The sequence below is a fragment of the Cibotium barometz genome, chromosome 6, assembly GCF_041138505.1.
Source record: "Cibotium barometz isolate CiBa-2024 chromosome 6, ASM4113850v1, whole genome shotgun sequence".
NCBI lineage: Eukaryota > Viridiplantae > Streptophyta > Polypodiopsida > Cyatheales > Cibotiaceae > Cibotium > Cibotium barometz.
Window position 1 is genome coordinate 1255949 of NC_141051.1, and position 27583 is coordinate 1283531.

Consider the following 27583-nt stretch of genomic DNA (forward strand, 5'->3'; position numbering starts at 1 on the left):
ACCACTTATGGTGGTTGGGTATTATGGTGAATGGCCTATATACGGGTCTGCATGGTTGTGGCTAACACACTCGGTGGATTCGAAAAATTTTATCAGAACTCAAAGAAATCGTTATAATAATGTATAATCTCAAACTTTGACCCTCTGGTCAGTTAAAAATTGAATGGTTATTTTAGGATAGCTGTGAGGATTGCATGGTGGCCTCCACTAGAATGCATTTCATAAGACTATTGGGAAGTGATTAGGTATTTTACACATGCAGTTTTCTAAAATTCTCCTAGGACTAGTCTAACTGGATGAACAATACTTGGACTGTTATAATATTGTCTAGGGACTATCCTCTAAAATACCCAAATACTTACATCTTGATAGGATGTTGTCCTAACATTATTAGTGTTATTCATTGATTCTTTCTAGGAATACTCAGATGATAATCATCTTTCATAAGATACAATATTGTACCCCTCTAACTGAGATCACTTGGTGGCATCTCCCACATGGTAGATTACCCCCTTACTTTGGGATAATACTATATTCTAGATATATCAAAGGGAATGATCCCATCAGTGCATAATCCATTATTTTGGGTGACATCTATAACATGTAATAGGTCCTTTGACACCTCCAAGACACATACGGGCTAACTCTTTATTCGTCTGTTTGAATGAATGCAGGTAACAGGATCTATTTTCTTAAAATATCTTTGGGTTTATGCTCTACACCAAAGTTTCCAAATAAAGGAGTCATTGGCTCCACTTACTTGTAAAATGATTATTGTATACAAATCTGTTGTTATATGATCATGTTTAACGTTTTCACTGGTCAAGTTGGATAAGGTTCTTGGATTTTTTTGGCTGCTAATGTAGAAGATTGGAAACACACATACAAACACATGTAAATGCATGTACATGCATGCATGCACACGTGCATATGCACACTATGTGTGTGTGTGTGTGTGTATGTATATAGAAAGAGAGAGAGAGAGAGAGAGAGAGAGAGAGAGAGAGAGAGAGAGAGAGAGAGAGAGAGAGAGAGAGAGAGAGAGAGAGAGAGAGAGAGAGAGAGAGAGGGGTTAGGTTTGCATATTTACATATTATATGTGTTTATAAAGAGTATAAATACTCTATTGGTACTTCACACTTTATTTGTACTTACATGTGGATTCATCAGATTGTGTTCATAAGGACCCCTTTATAAGGCATGCCATGTGTTTGATAATATTTGACCCACAACATGACTTGATTTTCACATCAGGCCACTAGATATCAAATGGTTTTAGATATTTTTTATCACATCGCCAAATTGGCGACATGAGACTCCACATTGAGCTACTCTAAGAGATAAAGGAGAATGTTCCACCAAGGCCCTTTGAGAATAATTTACATGACCCAAAAGGGCATTGAATCATATCAAGAGGGGACTCAAAGTTGCATCAAGACTTTCTCTCTCTTGTTTCCCTATTATTACCATGAGATTGTGGTATGGCTAGTTAGTTCTTGATATTTGTACTAACTATGGCCAACCTAGAACTAGCCCACCTAGAGTTCCTATATATAGATCCCTAGTGCAACTCTCATTTAATACCTCATCTAGTTTCTTTGTATGGGAGTTCTTCTATCTTATTTGTGTGTGTGTCCTTATCTTAGTGCTGCTTTTCTATCAATAAATGACCCTTCATAAGAGCACATACATGGAAAGAAAAAACCAAATTTTAACATTATGCTAGTCTTTCGTTACTTGATTTTGCTTAGTGCAGCACCACATATTATAGTTCTTATATGGTATTAGGGTCATACCTTTTGATAGTTTCCATATAGTAACCTCATGCAAAGGCACCTACTTGCATTGCAATTGAGGTAATGGACTTGCGATTTTCCCACTAGCATTTGGGTGGGAAGGATATCTAGACATTACTAATCAAATCCTTTAGAAGTTCAGGGTGAAGGCAAATATATCATCCTATATGCTATGGGACATCTCCACAAAATATTAGGAGATGTTGGAGCTAACACAATGTTTCACCTTGGATATAATAGTCTTTGAGGACTTACATTTTACAAAACTCAAGAGTTGTTGATGACCACTAATCCTCCATATACCACCCCTCATGATTGTTGTTTTGCGGTTGAGGACCTAATGGTTAACATGCAATTTAGAGAAACTATGATGAGTGTGGCTGCCAAGAGTCAAAAAAAAATGTTCAATGTTTCACTCATGCACGAGCAAAGAACGGAGGAGAATACAAACCCACTACACACAAAAATTAGAGGAGAGTTTCCAAATATAAAAATAAAGAAATAATTTTTAACATCATGGGAACAATCCCAAGAGACCAAATATGATCTATCCGACAAGGGAGAGAGAGAGAGAGAGGGAAGAGAGAGAGAGAGAGAGAGAGAGGGAAGAGAGAGAGAGAGAGAGAGAGAGAGAGAGAGAGAGGGAAGAGAGAGAGAGAGAGAGAGAGAGAGAGAGAGAGAGAGAGAGAGAGAGGATATAACACTAAGCTCTAATGTGCATATGAACATTGTGTTTGTGTCACGTGAAATCGACTTATATATAGGTGAGACCTTTCACCCTAGTTCTAAGGCTTTTATCTTCTTTAGCCCTATAATTTATTTTCCTCAAGATAAAAAGCTTAATGCAGAAAAAATTGCAAGCATAACTCAAGATGCATTGTGGATAGAAAATGTGGTTGGGCATCACATCAAAATGGTTCATGTTTTAAGTGAAGCCTTCCCTCTCAATAGGTGGTGTTCTTGGATCACTTTTGGAATTCATAACAAATTGATTAAAAAAACCTCTCTAGAAATCACATTTGCAAGAATTAACAACTAATTGCATATTTACCCAATGTCAAAACAAGACTTTTTTTTTGGCACACCATCAATGAAGCCCCATCTAGCTCTTCATTTCCGTGATGATGCATTGATTAAGATGTCATGGAAGGTTATGCTCCTATTGGTTTGCCTATGCTCTATAAAAAGTAGTTTCAAGTGTGAACCCACCTTTACTTTTCCCTATGACATCATGCAACTATTATCATGACTTGTCTCTTTTGTTTTCTGTGTTCACTTTGATTGAAAAGTCAAGACAATAACCTCTTAACTAACCCCTCTCTATAAGAGTCTTTTAACCTACCTCAATTTTCCCTCAATTTCTTCAAGTGCATCATCTTGCCCCATCACCATCATTACACCTACAACATGAAAAATCATACAGGCATTAAAAAACACTCTTTCAAGCTTGAAAGAGTGTTTATGAAATCAATGCCATCATAACATTTTCAAATTACTATACATTTGATAAAAGAGTAGATTACTTAGAATCATAATTATATTTATAAAGGCATATAAGCATAGTAAGGTATATAACACAATACTAAGGCATATAAGGCATTATATTTATGAAGGCATATAAGCACACTAAGGCATATAAGGCATTATCTTTACGATCAAAATTACTTACAATCATAATTATATTTATAAAGGCATATAAGAACACTAAGGCTTATAAGCCATTATATGTATGAAGGCATATAAGCACACTAAGGCATTTACAAAGGCATATAAGAACACTAACAGAAAAAACCTTCAAAAAGAAAATGCAATGTGGCCTTGCATGCAATGGTTTATTTTAACATCAAAATTTTCTTTTCAAGATGATGTTTTAAGGAAGTCTAAGACATGTAATTTTGATGCTATGTGTAGTTTTTCTCATGTTATTGAGTATCAAGGCTTATTCAATGAAAACATAGGGTTAATCGTGCCATTTTTGTTCCGATGGTGTAGTCTCAACTTCTAAAATTTGAAACGAATTGCAAGTTCTAAAGGTGAATCTTTTAAGATTTATAGATTTATAAGGAGTTATGCTTATAAGAACTTCATACAGCTTTCAAAAGTGTAGAATTGATTGTTTCTTGGAACTTGGGCTTCTCTTCTCAAAACATTTTTTAAGTACACCATCAATGAAGCCCCATCTAATAATTATTTTCTTGTGATGCATTATTTAGTATGTCATGGTGGAAGCTTCATGCTCTTAATAGTGCCGTTATGGTTTGTAAAGAGTGGTTTAAAGTGTAAGCCTACCTTTTCCCAAAACGACTACATGTAACTATTATCACCTTTATTAAAAAATCAAGATAGTAACCTCTTAATAAATCCCTCCCTACCTACCAATCCCACATTTATCTTTAGGCCTACATCAAATTTCCCTTAGTTTCCTAATGTGCTCACCATCAAGGCACCTATAACATGAAAAATTATACACGTATCATTAAAACACTACTTCAAGCTTGAAAGAGTGTTTTTGAAATGAATGCCATCGTGACATTTGCAGAGTATCATCTTGCAATCATAATTATTTACAAAGATATATAAGCACGCTAAAAGGAAAAATTATTCAAGAGAATATACATCGAATTGTGGCACTTCCAAGTTGATAGATGATTATATTTGCAAAGTATCATCTTGAATTCATAATAATATTTACAAAGATATATAAGCACTCTAAACGGAAAAAGTATTCAAGAGAATGTACATCAAATTGTGGCATTGCAAGGTTGATAGATGATGTGTTGAAATCATGCAATGATTTAATTTTACACCGATATTTGCTTTTCAAGAAGATGTTTATTGAGGAAAGTTGAAGACATGAAGCTTTGACACGAAGTTGAAAGCATGAGGTTTTGACACCATGTATAGGTCAAAGGATTTTATATCATGGTATTTATGGAAGGCTTACTAATGAGACTTATGGACTGTGGCATGCTTTTTTTTATTCCTTTTTGTAGTTAGCATGATAGTTGTTGCAACTTCTAAAATTTAACGAAGATTGAAGGTTTCAAATGGAAGATTTAAAAGGGGTTGTGTATTGTAGTTATAAAAAGCTTTGAATATCTCAAAAACTGTAGAATTGGCTTGCGTTTCTTGAAACCGGAGCTTGGAGGTATTTTACTATTTAAACTTCTTCTTTTTTTAAAACACACCATCAATGACGCCCCGTCTAATACTTTTGTTATTGTGATGCATTAGTTAGTATGTCATTGGTAGTATTGCTGAGAAACATTTCAACCATTCAAAATAAAGGTGATGCTCAAAAGCGGCACGGGATTTCTCACTAGCTCTTGATAAAAGCCTTTTTTTAACCGGTCAAAATAAGGACATGCTTATAAACCAGCCGGTTTTCTAGGCTAAATTTGCATATTTTGGTAGTATTTTAACTAAAAACTAGTAATTTTGAATCGTTTGTTGTAAGGGCTTGATATATTTCTAGCTGGTTTTTCCAAATTGCAGTCGGTAAAAATACATTGATTTTTTTTTTGAGCCACGTTTCTCACTAAAAATTAGACAAATATCGAGATCATAACTAAATTGTATAATTTTGTGTGAAGGCAATGCTAACTTCCAACTAGGATTTTTAAATTTCAGCACACTGGGAAAGATGGAAGCTCGATAATGTTAATAGTGTGATTAAGCCTATGCTTTGTGAAATGTGGTTTAAATGATGGGCCTATGGCTATGACATCATGAAGCTATTTAACATGATTTTGTCACTTGTGTATTAACTTACCCCAAAAAAATTTCTCATGTGCATAATCACCTCTACGAGACAGTTACACTTTAATTGAAAATTATATGTGGTTACGTTAGGTGGCTATGGTACCCTTGAAAACTAACACAGCCTCATGGAAAGAAGAATACCTCCAGTGTCCCTCTTATCTACTACCACCACTGGGTGGCATCCCTTGTAGTTGGTTCTAGTTGGAACTTCCATGTCGAAAGTAGTTGTAGTATTAATACTCAGGATAAATATATTTCAGAATTATATAAATATATTTTTTGATATGTTGGATTTTTGTTTTAAAAATTTACCATTGCTAAAAGAAGAAAAAACTTTTTTGTACGTACTTCTATCTTATTTTAGTATACTTTCTAGCTTTTCTCAAAAAGAAAGAAAGGGTAAGGATCTTTTCTCAAAAAAATAAAAATAAAAATAAAAAGATAAGGAGCTCTCAACCTAGCTCCTTTTTGTTACAACTAAGGTCATGTTCAAACAGAGGCTATTCCCATTTTTCAGCTTTGTTGCCTAGTTAGATTTTAGGTTGCTTTGGTATCTAGTTATAAACACTATCCTACGTGTGAATAGGCCCTAAGTGGGCCTCTACATAAACTTAAATTTAATTGCAATTGGCCATCAGTTGTTGGTGGTGGTGGTGGGATCAATGAGATGCATACTTCCTAAAAGAAAGCATCTTGATTAGACTAGTGGCATGACCCGTCCATGACGGGCATGAGTAATCTTGTGTGTATAAAATAGATGACTCGCCATCCTTGTCAACCTCCAATTAGTACAATGGAGAGAGATTGTTGCCCAAGAGTCCCAAGGGCATGAGTTCAAGCGGTGGCAAGCATGGGTATGTATGTTGTGTTTCACTTCCTCATTCCAACCAATTCCATATATTAAATAAATGCCTGTCCTAGGAGGGTTGTAAACTAGTGTAACTTCCTAGCAGATTGAACAAGATGACAAATAACCTGACTTCTAATCTGACAAAAAGACTCTAACTTCCACTTCTCTCTAAGACAAACAAAGATGAACAACATTGTACAGAGTACTACAAAGAGAAAACACCTTCCATTAATGAGACTGATAAACATTACTGTCAAAGCTTCAAAACATAAACCTAAACCGACAAATTGACAAACTTGCAGACTTCTTCATTGCCCAAAACCACAATTTTTCTTACATCAGTCTACATCCTCATTTTTGCACAAAACATAACTGCCCATTTCTATCTAATGCCAAAAGACATTCCAACTTCTCCTAAGATCCCAAAAGTCACTTTTGATTTCCCTAAGGTTACATATCATATGACAAAATAATAATCCTCCTAAGTTCATCCCCTAAACACCTGGCGCAGCCCGGCCTGGCACAGCCCGGTGGCTTGAGCCAGAGGCGGACTTACAATCCCTTGATCCGCCAAACCTTCTGCCTAATCCACTGGTTTGCCAACACTTTTGTCCACTACACCCAATCTGACTTCCGCTTCCTTGACTTTTGCTGCATCCAGCTCTGTATCATCTTGAACATTTAAAACAATAGTTTTCACCAAAGACTCACCTTGCTTGCCTTTTACAGTATCATCTTGTTTATCAGGTGTCTCATCCCGTAATATTGCCATCTGGTCCATTACTGCACTCCATTCTGCCTCTAGCTTCTTCTTCAACTCCGCAACAGTACTCCTCAGCTCTCGATTCTCTTTCCTCAGCACTTCCTCACCTACTACTTCGAACCAAGACTTGAACTTGTCTATTGGCACTGAGACAGATGCTCTTGAAAAATGGTAGTCGCCTGCCTCCATAACTCCTAAGTGTAATCAAACACCTCTTTCTTCAACAGATCCGCATCTGCTTCCGCAACTAGGACTCCAGTAACTGCCTGCCCATCTAAGGCTGCCTTTTCCATCTCCACCAAGGGCGTCAATTGATTCAGCAAAAAGTTATTGTCTATGATCAAGTGAGTAATCCTCTCCTTCATTTCCTGAAATTGAGACTCTGTGGCTACTTTTAGGCCATTCGCCCACACTCTGAAATCCTATGCAGCAGCACTTAGAAGCTCTACATGTTTGACCTGCATCACAGCTCCTACATGCTCCACTTCCTCCTGCAACCTTTTCTTCTCCTCCATCGCTTCTTCCAACTTCTCTTGCAACTTCTGCACTTCTCTCTCCAACACATCAACTTCTCCTGCAGCTTCTGCACTTCTCTCTCCAACACATCTTCTCCTGCAGCTTCTGCACTTCTCTCTCCAACACATCAACTTGCTTAGTATCCAATTTCTGAGCTTCCAGTGTTAAGAGCATAGCCTCCTGGTTCTTGATGAACCAATTCAAATTAGATAGGCTTTGAATTGCATCATGCACTGAAAAAATCCCTAGCAAACTCGAACTCGCATCTATGACAAATGGTGTTAACTTTTGCGATGTCATTCTCACTGGGGTCTGCTCCGGCTTTGAAACACTTGACAATTGGGGAAAGAAACATCTGGCTTTGAAACACTTGACAATTGGGGAAAGAAACTGAACTTACCCCCTTCTTTCTGCTTTTGTGGAGGACTTAACTTGAGGCCCTTCAAGTTAATCTACTTTTGTGGAGGACTTAACTTCAGGCCCTTCAAGTTAATCTGCACAAAAGACTTCCCCTTGTCCGATGCTGATGGCTCCCACTCTAGCTTTCTCTTTTTCACTTCCCCCACCGTCATCTGCTCCACGGTTTTGCCAAACCCTGATGGGGACATTGTTGAAACAGTGGGCACCTGCAACACATATCCAAAGATTGCCACCAAGTAGGGTGCTAACTTTCCCTGAAGGTAACCTGCGTTTATCACATGCTTCCCCTAACTGCATCCTATCATAGATGAAAGTGGCCAATCCATCTTCATTCCTCTCTCTGCATTGTAGAGGGGTGCAAACGCCTCCTTTGACATATAGGTTGTCTTAGCTAGAATGCACACCTTGTCTAAGTACCAAAATAGATGGGTACTCCTCAGCTTGTTTGTATTCCTCACCATATAGTATGACCTTGTGCCCTCCGGGGGTCCAAACTCGGCCTGCATCAAAGCATCATAGATTTTCTTCGACCTCACCATATAGTATGACCTTGTGCCCTCCGGGGGTCCAAACTCGGCCTGCATCAAAGCATCATAGATTTTCTTCAGCCTCTGTGTTTGGATGAATGGCACCCGAAAAACTTCTGCCACAAGTTTCGGTGTCACCTCCTTGTCATCTGTGATGTATCCTGCATTCTCCCTTAGATGACACAGCTGCTTCTTCGCGAACTCGTTCTTTTCCCATGCAGCCCATGGTAAGCATGCAAACTCATACAAGCCAATTCACTTGAGCCATACCTCAGTTTCTTTGTCTTGCACATCATCGAATCCCTCTTGGACATCGATCTCCTCCAGGTTATCTTCTCCACCCGAATCTGCTTCCTTGCTCTCCTCAATTATTTGGACACTTTCCCTTCTCGGTCGCAAAACAACTCCTCCATGGCGGTCTTCATCGACCTTGTTTGAGTCATTGACTCACTTGTGTGCTCCTGTGTGAGTGCAAGCTGCTTCCTCCTCAGACTTTTTGAAAACATCATCACCCTGCACGAGCCGATTTGAGATGAATGGTCACACCATGCCCATGCACTTATATCATTTCCTTTTGCCTCATTCAGTGCACCCCATGCAAACTAAACTTTCTCAAAAAATGCACACCACCAAAAATCTCTCACACGTGGCAATGGGACGGCCTCGTCTGAGTGCTGTCCTTCCAAATATTTGTAATTCCGCTACCTTGACTCCCTATTTGATAATTCCGCTACCTTGACTCCCTGTTTGATAATTCCTCTTGCAAAAACACTGCACATGACATGCTGACTGACAACACAGTATTCCGATTCCGCTTTCAACTCCCAATAATCCACAATCCGCGTCTGAACGACATTCTTCAAACTCCAAAAGTGATTTATCTTCCTCCTCAAAATCAACACCCACATACTTAACTGAAATGTCCTCAGCTTTGTTTATCATCCATTCAGGAATCTGAGGAATTCTCCCAAAGAACTTCTTCAATTTGAACCCATTACCTGGCTTCTGAATCGGAGTTCCAAACACATCCCTCAATCGGAATGTTCCTTAGCCCAATTCTTCCACTATCTGATATGGCCCAAAATACCTAAGCTTCAGTTTGCCTTGGTGTGGCCCCAACTTTGAATTATACAGCATTGCCCAGTCACCTTTCTGAAAGATCTTGAACTTCACCTGCCTTGCCATCCATGCTTGTCTTCTGTGCTGACCAATTTGTGCTTGCATATGCACTGTAAATTCTATCCTCCTCTAATTTCAGCAAATCTCTTTGGCGATGCAAAACTGAATCTTCTAGGCTCAATCTATGCTAAACAGCTAGCCTCAAACTAGGTATCACATATTCCATCGGAACAACTACTTCAATTCCATAGACCAGCTTGAAAGGTGTAATACCTGTTGCCACTTTGTATGCTGTTCTGAATGACCACAATGCTGAATCTAACTTATCATCCCAGTCTGATCTGTTTTCTAAAACAATCTTTTTCAAAATCCTCACCAACACCTTATTCGTGCTTTCAGCCTGTCCATTTGCTTGTGGAGATGATATGGGGTAGATTTCTTATGGAGGATCATGTGCTTGGATGTCAACTCCTCAATGACTGAATTCAGAAAATGAACACCCTGATCTGACACCAATTCAATTGGGCATCCAAATCTAGTCATGATGTTCTTATAGAGGAACATGGCCACACTTGTTGCTTTATTGTCCCTCAAAGGTACTGCTTCTACCCACTTTGTAGCATAATCTATTGCAACCAAAATATATCTTGCTCCTATCCTCCTGGCCTTTGGCTTTATTGGTCCAACAAAATCTAGACCCCATTTCTGAAACAGTTCAAGTGGTAATACTAGGTGATCTTGCATCCGATCCATCTGAGTTGGTTGACCAATTTTCTGACATTGAACACATTCTTTGGCAAACTTGTGTGTATCTCTTAACAACAATGGCCACCATAGACCTCCGCCTTGTAATTTCTCCTAAAAAATGTTCTCCAGCCATTCTGCAATGTGCCTCTTGCAAAACTACCTTCTGTTCTTCATCTGGAACACATCTGCGAATAATCTGATCTACTCCTCTTCTATATAATGATCTCGCAATAATCAGAAATGGCCTACTCCTCAAGGCAAATTTCTTCTTCTGATTTGTTGTCATATTAGAAGGTAACACTCCATCTGTCAAAAACTGTAACATTTGGTCATACCAATTATCAAAGGACTAACCTTCCACCCGAAACAATTCTGCATCTGGCAACTGATCTGACACTCTTGGTGTCTCTTGTGAATTCTCCAGCCTACTGAGATAATCCGCCACCGCATGCTTTTTTCTGGGAGTATGCAACACTGTATAATCGAATTCCTGCAACAACAAAAGCATCCACCTGGCAAGTCTTCCTTCCATCTTTGGCTTCTTCACCAAGAATATCAGTGCCTGATGGTCAACATGAAACACTACTTTGTTCCCCCAACAGATAATGCCTAAGCTTTTCCAATGCAAAAATCATCCCTAAAGCTTCTCGTTCTGTAACGGTGTAATTCTTCTCTGTTGGCTTCAACATCCTACTGGCATAATAGACTGGTCGGAACCATCCCCGGATCTTCTCTTGCATCAAAACCGCTCCAACAGCCATATCCAATGCATCTATAAATACATGAAAAGGTAACTCCCAATCTGGTGGTTGGAGAATAGGAGATACTACCAACATCTTCTTCATGATCTGGAATGCTTTTTCCTGAGCCTCACCCCATACAAACTCCACATCTTTCTTTGTCAAATGACTCAATGGAGCACTAACATCTGCCAAATACCTCAAATATCAATTAGGCCATTTAATCTAACCCATAAACCTTGAAACTACCTTCAAGTTGTCAGGTTGATGTTGCTTTTTGAATTGCAATGATCTTATCAGCATCAATCGACATACCTTCTTTCGAGATGATATGCCCCAATAATTTCCCTCTTTGAACTGCAATAGCACACTTGTGTGGATTTAGGGCCATTCTAAACATTTTGCATCTTTCAAAACACTTCCTGAGATACTCCAAATGCTTAACTTTCTTTCCAAACACTGAAAAGTCATCCATAAAGATCTGCATAAACTCTGTCATCCATATGGATCTGCATAAACTCTGTCACATATGGCTCAAAAGTTTTGAAAGCTGCTTTTGAAAATGAAGGTGGTCCATTCTTGAGACCAAAACTCATAACTGTATAAGCAAATGCTCCCCATTCAGTAATAAATGCAATCTTTGCTCTATCCTCTTCAGCCATTCAGATCTGATTATACCCTGAAAACCCATCAAGAAAGCTCTACATCTCATGTCCTGCTCCATCATCTAGAATTGAATCAATAAATGGCAATGGGAATGGATTTGCAATGGTTGCTGCATTTAATTTCCTATAATCCACACACACACACACGGATTTTTCTTGACTTCTTAGGCACTACTACAATTGATGAGTGTGACAACCACTCCGCCTGATCCACTAGCCATATGAAACCAACTTGCAGAAGCTTATCCAACTCCTCCTTTACTTGTTTGGCATAATTCGGATTCATTCGATACCTCTGCTGAATCACTGGAACTGCATCCTCTTTCAGATTGATCTAATGCTTATACACTTCAGGATCCATACCCTTCAAATCAAAATAATCCCAAGCAAACACATCAATGAATTCCTGTAACAATTCCTTCAAATCCTCCTTGAATTCCTCATCCAAATGGACACTAACTTTGACTACTTTCGGATTTTGCTCTGATCCCAGATTTAGATCCAATAGATCATCTTCTTTGACTCTTGAAACATTGTCCCCCATCAACTTGTCATACAAAAACTCTACTCGACTGATTGCCTCCTTTGGTGCAACACCTCCATCTAAACAATCTGTACCCTCCTTCAGGTTATCTTGGACACCCTTATTTGACTTCTGCGTCTGATCTTGTGCTAAACCGTTCTCCACAGGTTGACTAGACACCATCTTTGATTCCTCCTACAAGGCATATCGATCAATAATCCGTTCCACATCTACTTCTCAAATACAGGAACTACAGTCGGATTAGCCGCCAAGAAACAGGCTTCATCATCCTCGACTTCTTTTGCCAAATTGATTGTCTGAGCCATCATTGGCTTCAATGACATTGACAACTTCTTCCTAGAACCCATCGAAAATCTTACCAAATTCTTCCCCTTTTTCAATATCACTTCATTCTTTTCCCAATCCTACTTGAGCTTTTCTGTTTTAAACCATGGCCTTCCCAACAACATTGTATAAGCATTCCTTGCATCTTGCATCTTTAAGACAACAAAATTTTCTTGAAACTGCAATCTGTGCACTTTGAGAGATTGGCGTCTAAGCATTCCAATTGGTTGAACCCTTCACTGATCCGCCATCCTCACTTGAAATGGTGCTGGTTCCAACTTTGCATTTTTCACCTTCAAAAATTCAGCTTCCAACAAAATATTCACTCCAGAACCGCCATCTAGCAAAACATCAGAAAACATTCATTCATCAAACTCTAGTTGAATAGTTGGAATAGTAAAATCCACATCATCAAGACTGATCTGATAACTCCCCACACTTTGCTCCAATTCATTCAAAATTTCTAGAACTTTTGACTTCCCCGTGGCCAAATAAAATTGGTCTCTGAATATTGGAACCAACAAAAGCAATTGATCCAATGTGAAATGCATTGGGGTATTTAGCAATTCCTGAAACAATGCTTCTGACTTTTCTCCATTACTCTTCACCTTCTTCAGTAACTTTGCCTTTCCCTTCGGAATCGGATCTTCTTTTTGTGCTTTCAGAAACTCTTCTGCTGCCTCATCACGAACATCCTTCTGCTCTTCCCAATCCAAAGGTGGCTTTAATTTTGCTTTAGCACGTGTAACTACCATCACTTCTGGATCCTCTAGCTGACATTGAGAACAATCACATTTAGGAGAATAATATGTCGATACTTGATTTGTCCCATGATCCTAAGGAATCTGTACTTCTATCAAATTACTTTGTGGTGCTTTATCCTTTTCTCCTTGTTGCGCAGGTGGTGCACGTAACTGAGGTAACTGCTCACTAGTATTCCACCCTTGCTGATTCCAACCCTGCAGATTCCAGCCCTGCTGATTCCAATTAGGTGGTTGTTGCCAATTCTATTGTTGTGGCCAACTCTGTTGTTGCTAACCCCAATTTCCTCCCCATGATGGTCTGAAATTTCGCCATCCGCCAAATCTTGGTCGACTTCCTTGATTGAAATTTCCTCTAAATGGTGGTCTTCCAGAGTTGAATGGTGGTCTCCATTTTGAATATGGCTGCTGCTCCCTTTGCCATCCTTGGTTTGTTAAATGATCTCTGTTGTCCTGAAGCTTCCAAAAAAACTCCATTGGCTTGCGCCATGTTCTGCTGGATCTTCTGTTGTACCCTTTCAGGGATTACTCCCCTAAAATTTGGATTATACCAACAGTCTTTTGTCTTATGTCCATCCTTATCACAGATGTCATAGTAAGTTGTCTTACTGCTTAACTCCTTCTTGACTCCCAGTTCCTTCAATTTCTTTTCTACCATCTTTTCAACCAAACTATCCTTCACCTTCTTCTTAGACTTCTTATTACTAGATTTCTTTTTGTGCTTCTTCTTTCTGTTCCCATCTTCATCTGAACCTAAATCAGTGTCTGAATCATCCTCACTATCCGATTCTGAATCCTCTTCCAAATCCGAACTGTCTGAATCTGTGTTTGACTCCTCCTCTGAATCCTCATCACTGCTATCATCTTTTGACTTCTTCTTCTTCTTCTTCCCGTTCGACTTTTTCTTCTTCTTATCCCTGGTGGAGCTCTTCCGTGCTGAACTTGGATTTGATAATCCAAATCTCTTTTCTACCCTTATGGCAGTGTCCACCAATGCATCCAGACCAGCTACAATATCCACAGATTTCGTAGCTCCTTGCGCAACCCATTCATGAAATATCCCACCAGCATTTCATCCGTAGGTCTCTCCGCATTCATGTGCCTATTTAGATACTAATTAAACTTCTGTGCATATTTGGGGATAACTGCCCTGCCTATGTCGATGCTGATGATGATGATGATGCCAAGCCCGGTGATGGTGGTCGAGGTGCTTCCAACACTGCTCTTCTCCCTACTGTTAAAGGATCAAACTGCAATCTCCTCCTGGCCAATAATGCCTACTATAATACTGTTGCACCTATGAATTGCGGAATTATCTGCCTATTTTCCTCTAACACCTCTTGCTGATGGTTCACCACCATACTCCGTTTCGTCGAATTCTTCTGTATCCGGCTTCGATTCTTCCCCGGAAACTATCACTTTGCATCCCAATTTCTTCACCTCCTTCTTGCAATACATGATTCTGGTCATCCTCCTCCTGCTGTGTACTTTGCCGCCTTGCTACTGATCTTGTAAAATAAGGATGAGATGGTCTTCCCAAATCCTCTAGGTCGAAACTGAATAGCCGTCAGAATCATACAACTTCTAAAAGAATTCCAAACGTCATCCCAAACAACTGCTTTGTAACCTCTTTAGCACTCATCAATCTCAGAGAAGAAAATGAATTCGACCATGATAACCCATCACAAGCACCGTGGTCACCACCAGTGTAAACTAGTGTAACTTCCTAGCAGATTGAACAGGATGACAAATAACCTAACTTCTGATCTGACAAAAAGACTCTAACTTCCACATTCTCTCTAAGACAAACAAAGATGAACAACATTGTACAGAGTACTATAAAGAGAAAACGCCTTCCATTAATGAGACTGATAAACATTACTGTCAAAGCTTCAAAACATAAACCTAAACCGACAAATGGACAAACTTGTAGACTTCTTCATTGCCCAAAACCACAGTTCTGCTTACATCCGTCTACATCCTCTTTTTCGCACAAAACATAACTGGCCATTTCTATCTAATGCCAAAAGACATTCCAACTTCTCTTAAGATCCCAAAAGTCACTTTTGATTTCCCTAAGGTTACATATCATATGACAAAATAATAATCCTCCTAAGTTCATCCCCTAAACAAGGGTGAGTAAAGATAAGCCTTATATTGAAAGCCCATGATGGACTTCATGGTCCTCAACTTGCCAACCTTCTATATAAACACATCATGCTTGCCATATATATCCATATAAAAGCTCCTAAAGCACCAAACTTGGCATATAAATATACATCTAGCATTCCAACCTAATAAAATGTTAACAATCTTAACACACCTGAACACGGCTTTAAAACGATCTTCGGACAATTGGATTATCTCTCCTTGGAAGCCTATACTCCTTTCCTCCATCTGGCAAAATATATTCAAGATAAAAACATTAGCTATTGAAGATATAATTCTCAAGGATAAGGATAAAACCTTACAAAACTCATTTGGTGGATCAATATTTGAGGCGAATAGCCTTTGAACAGGCTTGTAAACAATAAATCGAAAAATTTTGTATTGTCCAATACCTATGCACCGAAAATCTAACTTATCAGGCTTTTCATAGTCCACAAACATTACACGTACATGAAGTTGATCCCAATCTTCTGCAATCTTAGATTGTAAATTCCAAGGAGCCCAAAGCTCTCGTTTTTGTAAGTGTCTCGACCATACTGTGAGATCCCTCTGCCCCCTCCGCGCACGGACTCCCGATAACTGGCAGAGTGGAAGCAGCCCCCTCATGCGCGGGGCAGGGTTTCTCACTCAGGGCCTCGCCCTCAAATGTCCGGGCACGAGACTAGGCTGGTGGTCACTCCGAAAACCAAAACCAGGAAAAATTCCCATGCCCAGAAAGCGGGGACGATTCTACCTTTTTGAATTTTTCTTAACGAGTTTTCTAACGAGATCAAAATCTAAACTATCCTCCATCTGAATTAAACCAGATAGAAGGAAACTATTACTGATATAAATTGATCATCTGAGCAATTCAACACTTTTTTCCCAATCAAGATTAGGCAAAGCTGTTGATCCACTCAATTGAGAATTTTATCAAGGAATTAACTATCTACTCGAATCCTACCGTAATCCTAAGATTTTTCAGTTTGATTATTAAAACTCCATGATTCCAGCCTAACCCCATCCGGCCCATGGGTTAGCCACACCACCCTACCACTGGAATCGGTGGAACCAAACAAGTACTCACTCACCCATAATTGAAATGCCTTTCTTAACTTTCGCTTTAGAAAACAGATACACACACACTCCTCTTTAAAACTTCAATAAAAACAATCCATTGACAAACAATTTACAGGTTACACATTCAAAATTTCATTGAGTCTTTGTTTCTCACAAAACAGTATCACTCTGGACTCTCCGTTTAGACCAGCGAGTCAACAACGAGATCCAGTGATAGATTACAATAACATTGGTCTGTCATACAATATCTTCCTCGACATACGAATGGGTGTCCTCGGCACCACGAGCCCGTGCATCGCCTGGTCAGAACCCTCCAGGATCCTCCTTAGGTGTCCTGGCACTTCACTCAGGGACCGCTTCGTCGGCCCTCGTCCATCGTATCGGAAGCGTACCATTTTAACCATACCGAGGCTGGTCAAGATCTCGGCAGGCTTTGCCGCGTGAGCTGTCCCTCAAACACTCCCTGCCAGCTGTTGTAACTGAACTTCCCTTAGATAAACATATATGCCAAATGCTCCCTCCAGCATTCTGGCGTAAGACAGTCTTTTAAGAAAACAGGGTTTCTATGCAAGTTTTGTTTTGATTTTGTTTGAAAACCATGAATAATCTTAAATCCATATCCCAATACTTCTAGATCCAGGTCTGAATTCCAAACAGAATTCCTCGAATTCTGTTAACTTGATCCTCAGATCAAAATCAAGAGTCTTAACTAGATTCAAATTTGGTGGGTGTTTTGAGTACATTTTCCTGAACTGATCACATCGTCATTGACGAAGGAATTAGGTCTTGGTCAATAGTCTGAATCAGAGTTTAGGTCTTGGAAAGGTTCTTCCTAAATTATCTTTCTCGAAAGGTACTATTTTAATTTCTCTTTTTCTAAATTTCTTTCGACGAATATTTGTTTACAGATTTCTAAAACATGGATTTCTTAAGAGGAATAAAATAATCATTTATCTCGATCTCTGACTTCGATAGTTTAATTGAATTTTCTCCCGAAATTTAAATAGAGGATTAAAGAGAACCCTTATTTAATTATAAAGATTCAATATGCATCTAATTATGCATAAAATTCGATTCTGATGAAAGTCACACTTTTATCATCATAAAAAAATCATTTATGGTAAAAATCACTCTTTTAATTAAAAAAATATCTTCTATGCATATGTTTATGCATGAAAATCATTTATGATGAAAATCACACTTTTAGTATTAAAAAAAATATCTTCTATGCATAAGTTCATGCATAAAAATGTTTTATGATGAAAATCACACTTTTAGTATAAAAAATATATCTTCTATGCATACAAATCAAATATGATAAAAGTAACACTTTTATAATAAAAATTAATCTTTATGCAACCATTTATGCATAAAAATCAAATATGATAAAAGTAACACTTTTATAATTAAAAAATATCTTTTATGCATACTTCTATGCATGAAATTCAAATATGATAAAAGTAACACTTTTATAATAAAAAAATATCTTTTATGCATACTTCTATGCATGAAATTCAAATATGATAAAAGTAACACTTTTATAATTAAAAAATATCTTTTATAATGTGAGTATTTACTCATTTTTGGGGGATTTTTCTTTTATTTCTTCATTTATCTCCTCCCTACATTTGGATGAATCTTATTGGTCCATAGGAATCTTAATTTAAAATTTCAAAAAAAAATCTTCACTCTCGGGATAATGCCTCTTAAACAGATTATACTTAATTTCTAATGCACCTTCTGGAAATATTTTTGAACTTCTGTTTCAGGGAAACTTATTTTAATAAGATGAGATATTTTTCTATCCAAAAATATTTAAAATATGAATATTCTCTTTCTAGAATATTTTCTCTCTCTAGGTCAAAACTGGTAGAAACAAGATCTTTTATATTTCTGAAGAGGGATTTGACTACAGGGGAAGATGCTGGACATCTTGAGAGGCTGGGGAGGAATCTTACAATACAAACCTAACAATAATCTGGGTTCTAAAAAATAAAGATATTTCGTGTTGCAAAAAGAATGTATCAATAACAATATAAATTTATCAAATAAAATGCAAAAGCTACATAAAAAGGAAGTTTCTATATATACCGTAAAACATGGATGCTCTCTAATAGTTTAATAATTACAGATGTTGTAGCTTGTCCTTCCCAAAATGGAGGGTATATAATTCATGAATATTAAATAGGAGGGTCTATAATTCAGCCCCATGAATATTAAATAGGTTTTGGAAAACAATAATACCTATATTATAGCAACCGTCTTAAAAATTACCTTCAATATCTTGTCCATCACCATAAACAAATGAAAATGATCTCCTTGCCACATCCATCCTAAGCAATATACCCCTGATATCAAATATAACGCTCTCTCTGTCTATGTGTGTGTGTGTGTGTGTGTGTGTGTGTGTGTGTGTGTGTGTGTGTGTGTGTGTGTGTTCAGTAGCTTGAGCCAAACAAGGAATAAAATAATGGCACTTTATATAAAAGCAATCCAGAAGCAAACAAAGATTGCACATGTCACATTTTTGCAAACATTCTCCATTCAAATGCTTACTTCATTGTACAGAGATATGTATAAATGTAGTCTCTAACATTTGTAGGCTGCCATTTACATTTACATTCTTCTACATGCCATTTGCAAAACCTCCTTGTAGACAACATTGGTTGTGAAGACTTCATTTGAACCTTCTACGCTACTTTTGTATTCCACAATATGCTTTACACGCACTTTCTCGGTATCGGATGATCTAACACGTGACATAGCAACGTACAGTTGCCCATGTGTGAATACTTGTGTAGCCAGATAAAGTCCCAATACACTCATGTTTGTCCTTGGGACTTATTTATTGACATACCAAAAGCTAACCTGATAGGAGATTGTCTCCTTTCATGTCAAAAGGCAATTAAAGCATAGTAGGTATAAATGTTATCTTGGGAATAAAGACCATGTCTCCAATGTTTGTACATGTAATGATTTATGCTTCTATCACCTTTGAATTAAATTGCTTGCATATCAATCTGGTACCATTACAAAGTCCTCGTCAAGGGTGCAAATTACGGAGCAGCATGATAGGAGCATTAATCTTTAGAAGTAAGCGGTGAGGAGCGTAACCACGACCTAAGTTAAAATTATTCAAGTACTCAATTGGATATAATATTGCATCATTCTCAGAAGAAACAACCGAATCTGCACTGAGGTATTCTCTTTCAAGACCGAGCAATGCACTCAAGGCTAGCTAATTGATCTCATCAACCTCTAGATTTCGTGGTGGAGAATAGCATGGTCTTTGAAGAAGCATGCATAATCCTCCACTCTCTGAATATCTTTGTATACCCACTCAAAACAGATTTGCCATGGATCAACATTTGTGGTGGAATTACCACTCTTCTTTCATTGTTTGCCTAGCCTATAGAGTCATCTCCAATTTGTAATGTCCATTTGACAAATTCATGTTCTATACAATTATAACCACTCTGTCTAACCCACATGTTTTGGGTGAGCTTTAAAACATTCACATATCTCAAAATATATGACCGAAAAAACATTGCATCAACAATATCCTCACGCGATCCCTTTGGCACGACCGGTAAGATTTGCCTTCACCCCACCAAAGAGCATAACTTTTCCACCAAACACTGTATCACTTTGCATAATGTCTTTCAATGTCCTATCCAGTGCTTCATATGCATACCGATACATCATTGGAGCCTCGTTCCAAATGATTAACCTTGCAAGCTTCAACACCTCAGACAATGGGCTATTAGCTTTGATTCCACATGTGCTAGAAGCATTGAGCACCAATGGGATTTTTAAATGTGAGTGAGTTGTACGACTTTCACTCCACGCAATCGAGATAGCAAGGCATTGTAAAGATAGGTTTTGCCTAATCCACCTGGTCCATCCAGGAAAAAAATAGCACCCTGGTTCAAAGAAACAGCTTTTTAAGGATAGTATCAAATGCTCTTGATTGACAACTATTAAGACTCCTTTCCATGGAAACATACAAATTAGCTTGTTGAACAGAATCAAACATCATCTCTTCCATCAGCAAACCATTGTTGACAGAGTGGCAACACTTGATCTATCAGGAATAGGCAACCCTTCAAAATCCGCTAGCCGCTTTCCATACTATTGTAAGAGGTCTTGCAAGTGCAACAAAGCGTGATTCTTTGCTATAGAATGACAAACACCAACATCGACACTCCCTCTCTACTACAAGGAATGGAAAAAATCTTCTGAAAGTTCGGTGGAGAATTTGTCCCAAAGCTGTCCAGGGTATATAGGCTCACAAAAACCCATTATAATGACAAACAATTGACACAGTTGGAATCCTGTATTCTCAATTGCAGCTTCTTGGAGACACATATACCACTCCTCATCACTCTCTAGCATCCCTCTGGCTTCACATGCAGCCATAAAACATGGATACAAATGTCCATTTACTATTTGCAAATACTCAAATGATTTACACCCTTTGCACACTGTGAGCAGCATGCGTAAGTAATATTGCTTACTTGCACTCGGACTAACATTATACATACGTTCGATCATATTTTTCCTTTTCCTTTTGGTCCATATAGAGCAAAGAGACGAATCCCACACCCACTTGCAAGGGAAATCAACATATAGTAAGCTATTTGCATCCACATATAATTGATTGGCTTTGAACCATTCGGTGAGAGATGCTCTTTGGTTTCTATCACAACTAATCACATCATGCAAGTCATCCTGGTCATTGAAAAGCACATTATTGTGCATAGGGAGATGAACATGTAACCTTTGTATATCATGCTTTTCATCATGCAAATCATATTGATATATGTGCCAACATGCCTCTGATGCATACACGTACTGTGCATCCAGATACTGACTAACCTCATCAATAACCCCATTTTTGTCTTGCAACTCTATAGTAGCTCTATCATGTCCTTTGTATACATACTTATACAAATACTTTATAGCTGTAATGGTAGAGTATACTTCCATGTTAATATGGGCTTTGTACCTCAAAGAGAGAAAAGGGTTATATGGAACAACACATCGACTATCCACCCTATGATCCTTTACCTAGATGAAACTACCATCATCTCGCCGCATGTAAGTTGGATACCCATTGTCATTAACGCTAGTAGTCTCACAAAAATTTGGAGGGTATTGCAACTCCCGTTAACCATGCAAGGAGAGCGTATATTTAGTTCACCACATGGTCCATGGACATTACAATGACTAATTATGCTATGCAACTCAAGAAACATCACCTTATCTCTGGAAGTTCAGCACATACCAACATATCATAGTGAGAAATCTCAATCGGTTTACATCCACTTTCTAATATCAATAATGCAAGACCTTTCTATACTTCAGCACTGCTTTCTGGTTACTGCATATCCATACTAACCTGGATTCTTCCATGCTACTATATGCATCAACAATGTACTATTGCAAAAGACGACCACCGTGTAGAAGGCATGCATTTGTATCTTCCCCTATCTGTAGTCTATATGCATAATATTGTCGTTGAGTTATGGTTTTTGTCTCCTCATTTGAACCTTCTCTATTCCTACCATTGATTGGAATTCCAACATGCCAACCATCCTCTCCTTGAGGAAATAGAAGAACATATAACAAAGGCATATATGAGCGATGCAAGTTAGATTTTTTTTATAGCACCTGCACGACATTATTTGAATGTCTCTATGCCCCACATGAAAATCATCTCCTTGATCCAGCATGTTAGTTGCTACCGCACTTCCTGTAGGAACCAAGTATTGCCTTGAGGTTGATCACGCTCAATGAGTGATGACCATTCTCAAATCTGCATGTCGACTTGACAGCAACATTTCTCTCATTGAACGAAGTGCATGGGCATATGGATTATGTCCATACATCATTGTTTGCAACCTTTCAAGAATGTTATGATTTAAAGAGGGCATCCCATGAAGTCTATTCTCTAATTCATGCTCTGTAGTATCATACATATAAAGCTGGGAAAATTGAGGAGCTGCATCTCATGTTTCATCAGGTATTACAGAACCAACACGATGATAGGTGGTACCATGGATTCAAAAATTAAATACTCCTTCCCCCTAGTGAACTGACTATCCAAGTGATTGAGCACCCAGTGAAATGAATGCCAAGGCATTATTATAAGAGCGAGACATGTTGAGAGACAGAAAATAAGAGCGCGAGAACAAAATAGAAGAAATGAAATGAAATGAAATGATATATTAACGTCTTCAAAAGGCCAAAATGACCTATGAGACCAAAAAGGTTACAACAATTGGTGGATCTGATACAATGTCTGTGTAAGGAAAGCTAAAAACAACTAAACAACTAACTGAAACTGAAACAACTATGAGGAAAAGTACGGTACCAGGAGCTCCTAATGGATAACATCTGGGAAGAAAACTCCAACAACAAAGGTAAGCATCATACACATCACTATCCAAAGATGTCTCTCATCGGTCGATGGCGGATATCCTCAATGTCCTCCATGGTGAGTACTCTGACTGGACGTCTCCCATGTCGTGCTAGTATGGTCCTGATCCTCTGTTATAGTCTCCGCCGTGGTGTCGAGATGGGCCTCTCATCTTGGAGCGCCTGGACCGCCCCAGCTCTATAGCCCGATCAATCACTGGTGCGGCTATACTCTGGGGCTAGCTGCAATGCCTACTGACCTGACTGCTCAATCTCTAGTCGAAAGAAGTCTGTAATCTGCCTCTGTAGGTGTCTCTTCCTCTCTGATCCCCTCCCTCTTAGGAGACCCTCTCTATGTCTACGCAGCTCCAGCAAGTACAATCCGAGGCATCTCTGATCCTGGTATCTCATGACTCTAGAAAGTGGTCCAAAGCCCTCTCTGAATAGGCAGTGAAAATGGCCTCATATCTCATAATATACTGGACAGTGACATATGTAATGTAACTCTGTCTCTGGCTCCATCTGGCACAGCTGACAAATCCTGGCCTCAGCTGGTACTCCTCTGAATCTGCCAGTCTCAATCTCTAGCTGGTGTGAGGATGTGCGCATCTGACCAATAGCACACCGTACCCCATGAGAAAGATGAGTATCCATGTAGCTGGGACTAATCACAAACCCATCCTCCGTGAGCTGGAGAAGATGATCTCTATAGAAAGCCATCTTCGTACCACGCTCGTGTGTCGGCTGTATCCATGTCCTCCTAGTGTCCAGCTGAGTCAAGTCCTGCCTGATAAGTCTGGTAATCTCTGCCCATGTGAGAGAGAGGGAGGGTGCATCCGAAATGGAGGTAGCCTGTCCATACTAAAGCCATGCAGTTGGAACCAAGCTGTCATCTGTGCATACCAACATGATTTGTCTCCCTGTGATGCCAATTGTCGTGAAGACTCCAGGGCTAAGCGAGCATATCTGTCTCTAGGGAGAGCCCAAGTGCTATGTATAAAGGAGACTGATCGAGTGAGTGCCTCTACTACCAATGGGGGGGCAGCCATCTCTGCACGGATAATATCATGTGGTACGGAGGCCTTGGCCCTAATCATCCGGGAAATCATAGAAACCAAGGACCTCTCCATATGTCTCCATCCATCAGTGCTACCAACTCGGCTATCTCCACTCCATATACAGCATGGCTGAAGTGACCAAAGTGTCAAAGAGCCAGAGCTTTGTTCGAGGTTCCTGAAACTGAACCTGCGAACACATCCTCTCTAGTCTCCCCAATGCTGCATAAGCTCTGGTCAATCTGGTCTCCGCTGCTCTCCTCAAGGAAAATAGTGGGCCACTAAAAACCACACCAAGGTAAGTATATGCATTTGTATACTCCACTATCTCCTGACCATATGTAAAGGTGGGCATTGACCTCCTAACCCACTCTACCATCTCTATAGAAGGCCACTTTCTCTTTCTCTCGAGCTGCCCTTATCTCGGGCATAACTTCTTTCATGTGGGCAAGTTGCAAGAGTGTGAGGTCATCTCCAAGAAATATTCCCGTTTGCTTGAGTCTAGGACGTCTCTTCAAGAATTCCTTCTTCGCTTCCATGGAGGGGAAACGAATGATAAGTGCTCTCTCCTTAGAAGAAGATTCGCCACTACCTTCTCTCTTCTTTCCCACTCTCCATGCCTTTGTGTGCATGGCTTCAATGCCCATCATAGAGAAGAGCTCCTTGGTTTCCCCTTCCGCATCATCACGGTCTTTTAGACCGGACACTCTTACATGTAAGGCCCGGGTCTTCCTCCTTTGCTCCTCTTCAAGGGTCATGTTGATGATGGTGGGAGTGGGGATGGGTGGCAATTCTTTACCTTTCCCTTTCTTGGCGACCTCGATCCATTTCTCGGCCTTGTCCATCTTCTTTTGTGTCTTTGTGATCACCTCCACCCATGAAGATGTCTTCTCTTTATGTTGCTCCTCCTCCTCTCGAATGATCCTCATTTGTTCCTTGATGGTATTCAGCTCTTCAATAAAGGAGGGCTGAAATTCTCCATCCTTAAGCTTGCTTTTTGAAGTGGCTTCCAACTCCTTTTTGAGGTCTGAGATTTCAGCCGCTTGACTTTTAGCATGCAGTTTGGCCTCCACTAGTTCCTCCTTTAAGGCTGAAATCTCAGCCTCTTGCTTGGACATTCTCAACTCGAGCTCTTGGATTTTGTCAAATCCCTTCTCGAGTTTGGAGAGGTGGTTTATGATTGCGGTAATGGAAGAGTCGACCATCTTCTTGTTTTCTTTGATAATTGTGCCGAGCTTGTCCTCCACTTTCACGAGCTCCTCTTTAAACCCGGTCTTGGCCATGACTTTTTGCAAAACTTCTCACAGCCAATGGATTCGAAATTAATCCATGACACAAGCGTGAAACAATAGTAGCAGCAGGGAGAGAGAGGGGTTCAAGCCGAGAGTTATGTTGCTGCCTTGGGGGCCTGAGGAAGGGTGGGTGGGGAAAGGGGGGCAAAGGAACAGAACGAAACGAACGAAAAGGGGAGGCGGGCAGGAACAGCGATGAGAGAGAGATAGCGAATAGGTGGTGGGCAGAGGAACAGAACAGCCGATGAGAGAGAGATGCGAGCGAAACACGCGGGCAGGGGGCGAAAAGGGGAAAAGGGGAGGCGGAGAGGAACAGCGATGAGAGAGAGATGCGAGCGAAACAGGCGGGGGCAGAGGAACAGAACGAAACGAACGAAAAAAACAAAAAAAGAGAGAGAAACCCTGTTCGGCTGCGCTGCGCTGCTTGCAGTCTGCCCGCCTGCAATCCTACGCATGTAGCTGCACTCTTGCAACCGCTTGCAGTTCCCCGCCCTCTTCCAAAAGAGAGAAGTATTGAATTTGAGAAAATAGAAATTTCATATATATTGCCAAAATGGAGAGCCAAATCTAAAAGTTGCAATACAATTTTTCCCTTGAGAAAAAAACATCATTGCTCTCACAAAATCTCTAAGCAACTACCCTGGTTTCTAACACACGGCTCATCTGTTTCATAATTGCATTGAGTCAATTAATAGATATCTTTAGACTTAATACCTCCAAGCCTAATGTATGCACTTTCTCTTTTAGAGAATCGACTTGTTCTTTACATTACCCATTACATCCACCTAGACGTTCTTTACATTTCCCATTACATCCACCTAGACATTCCCCAATTTCAACATGCATGTTCTCCATGAAAGAAATCATGTCTAGTTGGTTTTCCTCCATGCGACCACTACTGTTAAGGACGCGATGGAGATGACGAGTCAACTCATCTCTTAACGTATCTCCCCTTTGGCTACCACTTCCATGAATCTCATCACACAAAGGGCATCTAAGTATTCCTGCAAGCAACCGAATTTTCCTCAGTGTGCTCGCATATACCCGCAATAGTTTGTAGACGTTTAGAGCTTGGAGACCTTAACCGGGCAAGGTGCTTTGCAGCTCGAACATTCATCAATTTAGGCAAGGTAGACAAAGCTACTTCTTCATTGGAATAATCATTCATAGCCGTTACAGCTTTGGAGCGGTTGTTATCATTTTGAATCTCCATTTGCTGAAATCAAAAATTAATATCTTAAGGCTCTACAATTATCTATATGTATATTTGCCAACATATAACTAACCCTAGTAACCTACATATATACCGTGACAAAAAAAGGTACACAGTGATATATATAATTGTCTATGAAAAGGTTGTTTGCTTTTCTAAGAACGTTTGTTAGTTAATATAAGACTACTACAAGCATATATTCTCCAAGGCTACTATAGTTTGTATACTCTATATATTCTATACAATCTCAAAGGTAGAAGTCTAAAAAATGAAAGGTTTCTAGCATATCAATATTATAATAATATTTGCAATACAAATTATCAACAATAAAACACTCATAAGATAGAAAGAGATAAAAAGAGTATCTTGATGTGGACAATCCTCTCTCTCTCTCTCTCTCTCTCTCTCTCTCTCTCTCTCTCTCTCTCTCTCTCTAGCTAACCAAATATACGTCAAAAAAATTTCCTTTATCTATGCATCTCTTATTAACACAAAAATTGAGAGAGACAGAAACGGCATTAAAAAAACTAACCTCAAGTTGAAGAGAGAATTGTACTCAAACGCACCAACTTTGGTTCAATTGTCCTTGTGCTTGCTTCTACACAATCACATATAGAGGACCAAAAAAATAACAAACTTATGATCTCCCTATTTTTGTCACCCTTTCACACCAAATACAAAATAAAGAGCAAGAATAACTATTGGTGTATTTCATGTGTGTGTGTGTGTGTGTGTGTGTGTGTGTGTGTGTGTGTGTGAGAGAGAGAGAGAGAGAGAGAGAGAGAGAGAGATAGTCAATCAAACATAGAGAAGGGGGGAGAGAGAGAGAGAGAGAGAGAAG